The following is a 6175-nucleotide window of genomic DNA, read 5'->3' as shown; positions in this document are numbered from 1 at the left end:
GACTCATTATTTAGTCTGTAACATCTTTCAGATTCTTACAACTCTACTCCTCATCTTCTCTATTATGGGGTATCTCATTCCCCCTTCCTTAGAGTTGTTTGGTAGCATTATAGATTATCCGTATCATCTGGTAACTCTTAAGAGCTTAAGAGTTCTTAAGGAGTGTTAAGAATCTTTAAGAAGCTTTAAGAAACTCTAGGAAGCCTTAAGAAACTTAAGAGGCTTACAATCCTTCCAAGAAACTTAAGAGCCTTTCAAGAGACTTAAGAACCTTTAAAGAGACTTAAGAACGCATTCCAAGGTACAAAAGTATGGGTGTAACATACTTCCCCCCATTAGGACATTCGTCCTCGAATGTGAACCAAAATCTTTCTTAAGATCTTATACCGATAACGGGGAAATTCCTGTCTATTGCAATAACCCACACTTTCATCAAGTAACCAATATAAAAGTTTCAAAAGTTGGGATTACCTGTAGATGTAGGGAATAGGTATGGATACTTATGTTTCATTTTCCTTTTGGCTTCCCAGGTCATTTCTTTGCGACTCTCGTTTCGCCATAACACCTTGACGGAAGCTATGCCCTTAGTTCACAATCCCTACTCCACCAATCCAGGATGGCGATCGGTTGCTTCTCGTAGGATAAATCTTCCATGACCTGTATATCCTCTGCGGTATATACTCGGGAAAGATCATCAATACACTTTCAAATCATTGATAATTGGAAGACTGGATCTACTGCTTTCATATCCGCCGCTGAGTCCAACTCGTCAGCAACCTTGCCTATTCGGCAGAGGGTTTGATAAGGGCTAATGTATCTCAGACTAAGGTCCTCTTTCTTGCTGGCTCTCATCACTTTCTCTGTGGGCGACACTTTTGAGAGTGGTAAATTATACCTTAAAACCTTAGAGATCGACGTCAATTATCCGTGTATGACTTCTGTCAACTCTGTGCTACTAATAATCTCTCCCGAATAAGATTCACCTTCTATACTGCCTATTAAACCATGTCTAGGTTTATTAGTCGTGTTTTACTAACACCAAACCAACCAATTGGCAACCTACACTGTCTTCCATACAGAGTCTCATACGGGGCCACCTGGATACTAGAATAATAGTTAATATCGTAAGTACTCTTAACAGGTGGTAGACAATTGTCCGTGTTACCTTTGGGGTCAACCTTATTGGCCTACACTATATCGTCTACCATATAGCTACCAAGCTTAGTCTGTCTATCAGTCTGAGGGTAAACTAGTATACAAAGGCCTATCTGTTTTCCCAATCTCTTCGCGAACTGATCTTTAGTAGTTAACTGTAACTTGGGCTCCGTAAGGTCCTACCACCCTCTTAACCTATAATTTCATGCCTTCTCGGCTGAGCAGGTAGTCTTTGATTGAAGGAGCATGGGCTGATGTTGTTAATCTGCGAGTAACATTCCCTCCAGAATTATCTGTCCATGGAGTCCGAAGTGAGTCTTATAGACAAGGTCTTATTATGGAATCTTCGACCTAGTGTATTACTTCCTACCTTCTTTAAATGATATCAACTGGTACCCTTACCTTTTGGTTTTTGCTTTTTGCCCCATAGAGTTGGCTGCCAAGTGGTGTCGAAATCCCCTCACACAATGGCATGTATAGCCATTTCGTGGTTTACCTATCATTAACTTGTATTATGTTGAAGAAATATGGCATACATATACGTCATCTGTTAGTAATCAGCTAATCCTTCTTGTTTTGCTTAAGCCCTTTTACAATTTCCTTAACGTAACTTATAATATTCTAGGTACATAATCTCGTGTCGTTGCTTCGACGCTAGTTCAAATTCTTCCATCTCGTGCGATCATAGCAGCACTAAAGCACCAGATCCTACTATAATCTTGAAGTTAATCATGCTTAGGTAAGAGTAGTACTAGGATGGGTGACCCCCCGGGGAAGTCCTCGTGTCACATTTCATTGCAATCCTTGCAGTAATGTGCAAGGCACTAAACTTAACCCAAGATTTACCTTAGTGTCGTCTCGCTAGTCTTCATATTTCGCCTTGCCCTTTCCTCTTTTATCTTACAACCGGTATCGTGGTAGATCTTTAGTTCCACCATGACCATATCCTTTTTGGTCATTTCATTTAACTTCTCTTTGTATCTATCTGTAATGTCTCCAAAATATCATAACTCTTTTTCATCATGTACTCCTCCGCTTGGTCTTATGCTATATATATATATTCGTAGGTTGCACCACTACTTTTATACAATCAATATGAGGTAGACGCATTCTTTTTGTTTCCTGGTCCATCTCGCTTTACATACTACCTTCGTACTAGAACTAGCTCACGCTAACGCTATTTTATCCTATCCCTTTTTTTTTCTTCAGGTATTCCTTGATCTCCTCATTTTCTATCATAGGAGATTCTCTCTTTTTTTTCCTTACTACTAGTATGTCATATATCAATGACCATCCACTCTATTGCCATATCCTAATCTTTACTCAACATGGCCTTACTACCTTTTACACAATCCTTAGATCGCTCAGTCTTACCCTCTTATTATATCCACCCCTTTTTGTATGTACCCATCCATCCGAGTCTCTGCCAATGGTTCTCCGCCTGGCCTCAGATATCATAGCTTCTATTCATTTATTACTAGCTTTTATCCCTTGCTAACTCATGCCCGCATGGAATCTCGTTTGAAGTTTAAGCATTCCTGTTAAGCTGTAATTATGTTAATTGACTTCATCCCACACTTCTACTTCTCTTGTACACTTCCCCCCTTTAGGGTGTACCCATGTCATGCTCTACTTATTTTCAACTGTTCATACGCATATAATTTTACCCCAACACCTTTGACATACCGCACCATGTCTGCACCTTTTATTAGACCATCAATACTTTAAGTTGCCCCTGTAGAAATCTTAATACCACCATGGGGTGCTTAGAATTCTCGATAACTAATATCCAATCTAGTTCCAGAACTGTTCTCGAGTAATATAATTAATGTAGTAGTTTGTTCAAAACCACATTCCTTTCTTCCCCATCGGTGATTTGCTAGCGCCCATAATCATTTCAACTTCTCCATTTGGGAGCTCTTGTACTCCAGTGGCCCGTGTTTCTATCTTTGCTATGACACTATCCTTATCCCAGTGGATACCACTTGTTCCTCTTAATAGACTCATAACACATCAATGGTCTTGCAGAGTTACCTTTCTCATCCTTGAGGGGTCTTACTATTCCCCGCCGGTGGATTCCCATATTCACTGTACCTCATTACGTCTCATCAACTTTTATCCTTGTCGGGTATCTGAGACTAACTTCCAATCCTCCTCATCCTCATGTCAATTTTACTTTAATAGTGGTCTTGTCATCTCTCCTTTTCATGCTACACCTTTAGCTCGTAGCCATCTTGTTACACCCCGCACTTTTAAACCTTGAAACATATTCCTAGTCTTCTTAAAAGTGTCCAGGAGATCCCCACTGTCCAAACACTATCAAATGACTCTAAGAAGGGGAGAATGTGATAGTAGATAAGGTTAGAAAGAGAGTCATAAGAATCCGAAAGAAATTGGAGGCCAAGAAGGGAATCATAAGACTTGATTTACCTATGTAAGCCACTAATTTAGAAGTCTTATACACTTAAGCCACTTGAGGATATACCAAGCTTGCGAAGCATGAATTACATAGGCTCTTAAAATGAGATGAGATGACGATCCTATGAAAGGGAGAAAAACTAGTTTCCGAACTTACGAAAGTGAAGCAAGCAGGTGACAAGCAATAAGGTGACTCACCTACTTGGGGTGGACCCCGCTACCACATGGCAGCATATGATTGGCCACAAGGGTTGAGATGGCACCCTAGGAGGCTGCCATGTGTCACCCTAGGGGGCTTCCATGTGGCACCTACTAAAGAGGTGCATATATGTGTATTTGGATGACTACTAAGTCATTCTTATTCTATTTGGAGCTGAAACTCCAGCAAACAAAAGAAGATGAAAAACATGACGAACAAAGAACAAGGCAGCCATGGTTTTTAAGAATTAAAGGTAAGTTCTTAAATTGTTCTCCGTGAATTAATTATCTACGGTGTTAATCAACCACATGGAGATGTATATTTGTATCTTAGGATGTCTACGAAATTAATTCTTCAGCTTTACACCTAGAAGAGGGTGAAAGAACAAGAGGAAAATGTTGGAGGGGCAAGGAGGAGGGCTACAGGTTTTGCCCCTTTGAGGTACGCCTCCGAGTTTTGTTCCATGAATTAATTATTTATGATATACCTCGGTTATATAATGATTTTTAATAAAATAAAATTCTAATTTGGGGCAGCATAAAAGGGAAACAAACAGTCCGCCCCAATTCAGCCCACCAAGAAATTCCGAGATGTAGTTTTGGCGAGTTTTGGCCAATTTTGGGTAAGGTAAGATTTCTTATTTCAATTTGGAATTTATGGTGTTGTTATGGAGTGTTTTACACGCTCTATAGGTTTTTTTAAATGTGAAAATGGCATAGAAACACTTGACGTTCGAAATAAACTAAATTGGAGTCGCTATAGTTGAATTGTCGTCGAAGTAAAGTGTTGTGCTTGTGGTGTACTTCTGTAGGTGTGTGGCGGTTTTTTTCAGGGCCTAAATTTGTTCTAAAAGGGGTGTGGGTGCTTCTGGTTTCATCCACATGGCCCCTTGTTTCGTATAATTAAAGGTGTTATAAAGTAAAGGCTAGACACCCTATTTTCATATCGTAATTCCGAGGGAGTCGTTTGGAGTTTATGTTGTATATTGTTGAGGTGAGATACTTAAACATATGCTGCAGGTTGTTGTTGTTGGTTGGCTTTAGTGTTTAGATATCTAATTGGAAATTTGGATAGGGCACGTTATAGGGGAGGTGCTTCCCAATTTTCGTTAACGCCTTAACTAATTAAAGAACTAGTCAAGAAAACGAACAAGGAAATAGATTCCATGAATACTAAGGTGAAACTGAAGGTGATGGAGAGTCAATAGTGGGTGATATTCGTATTACTTCCATGTTGAATAGGTTCAAAGGACAACGAGGCGAACGTGACAAAGAGGGACTCGTACGAGGTATGTAAAGCTTTCTCTTGGCATATTTTGGTATAAGTACGTACAACCATCTTGCTCTCCTGTTTGGAATATCTTATCCTTCGGTGGATTGTGGATGATATTTAGGGATAATTCCATTCCCAAAACTCCAAGTATGCCTCATAATCCCTGTCCACTGCTTAGTATTGGAACTCCTGCAAGAATTGAGTATTGCCTATTAAGGCTTCTACATGTTAGAAAGTAGTGTGTGGAAAACTATCTATTCCTTCTCTTGATATGTACTTGGCATGAAAATGAGGTTATGATGCCATGATTTTTCACTAAGCCCCAGGCTGGGCCGGGTATGAAATATACACATGATGACCACAAGAAGGATATACAGACTATATAGAGTTTATTCTCTTTCTTCTTCTGGCATGTCTTAGTTGTAAGTTAAACATGATATGAGTTCCGGGGTAATTACATTCTTAGCATCTCTTATTTACTTCTGAATAACGAACTCCTATAATAATTGAACTATTTCCCTGGAAACTTCTATATGTTAAAGAGGTACCAAATGTACAGGCTCCAAGTCTTAAAGACTATATGATACTAAGTGTTTTGAGTCCATAAATGATTTGTCCCTATGTTAATACTTGTCTAGGGTCCCCGAGATTACTTTTGAGACAGCCCATAATGGCATTTAGACGACACTCGAGATGACTACATCGTTATTGGGGTCCTCAAACAAAAGCTTAACTTTCTTATTTTATTGAGTCTCTGATAATGATTTAAATTACATATAGTTACTCACTAATCTACTCGTGTATACTGTAATCCTTCTTTCACCGAGTCCCGGGCCGGGTACGTTATCGTGCACAATTCACTGCATTGTCCACCGAGTCCCTCACTAGAGGGTCAGGTACATATGTATATATATAATGATGTATTGTAATAAGGTGGTGATGGCACTGGTGCCATGATGATTTTATAGAGGTGATTTACCAGACCCCCGAAAGGGCCAACTATATGATATGATTCGAACATGCATGCTTTTGTAATTCACAGAGTACAGGTACATGCTTCTAATTTGATAATTTATTCCCCTGCTTCTTTATTTCGGGTATACCTCCAGTTGTATTATGTTACGTTTTACA

This window comes from Solanum dulcamara, chromosome 7, assembly GCF_947179165.1.
Source record: "Solanum dulcamara chromosome 7, daSolDulc1.2, whole genome shotgun sequence".
Lineage (NCBI taxonomy): Eukaryota > Viridiplantae > Streptophyta > Magnoliopsida > Solanales > Solanaceae > Solanum > Solanum dulcamara.
Note: the sequence above shows the minus strand (reverse complement) of the source record.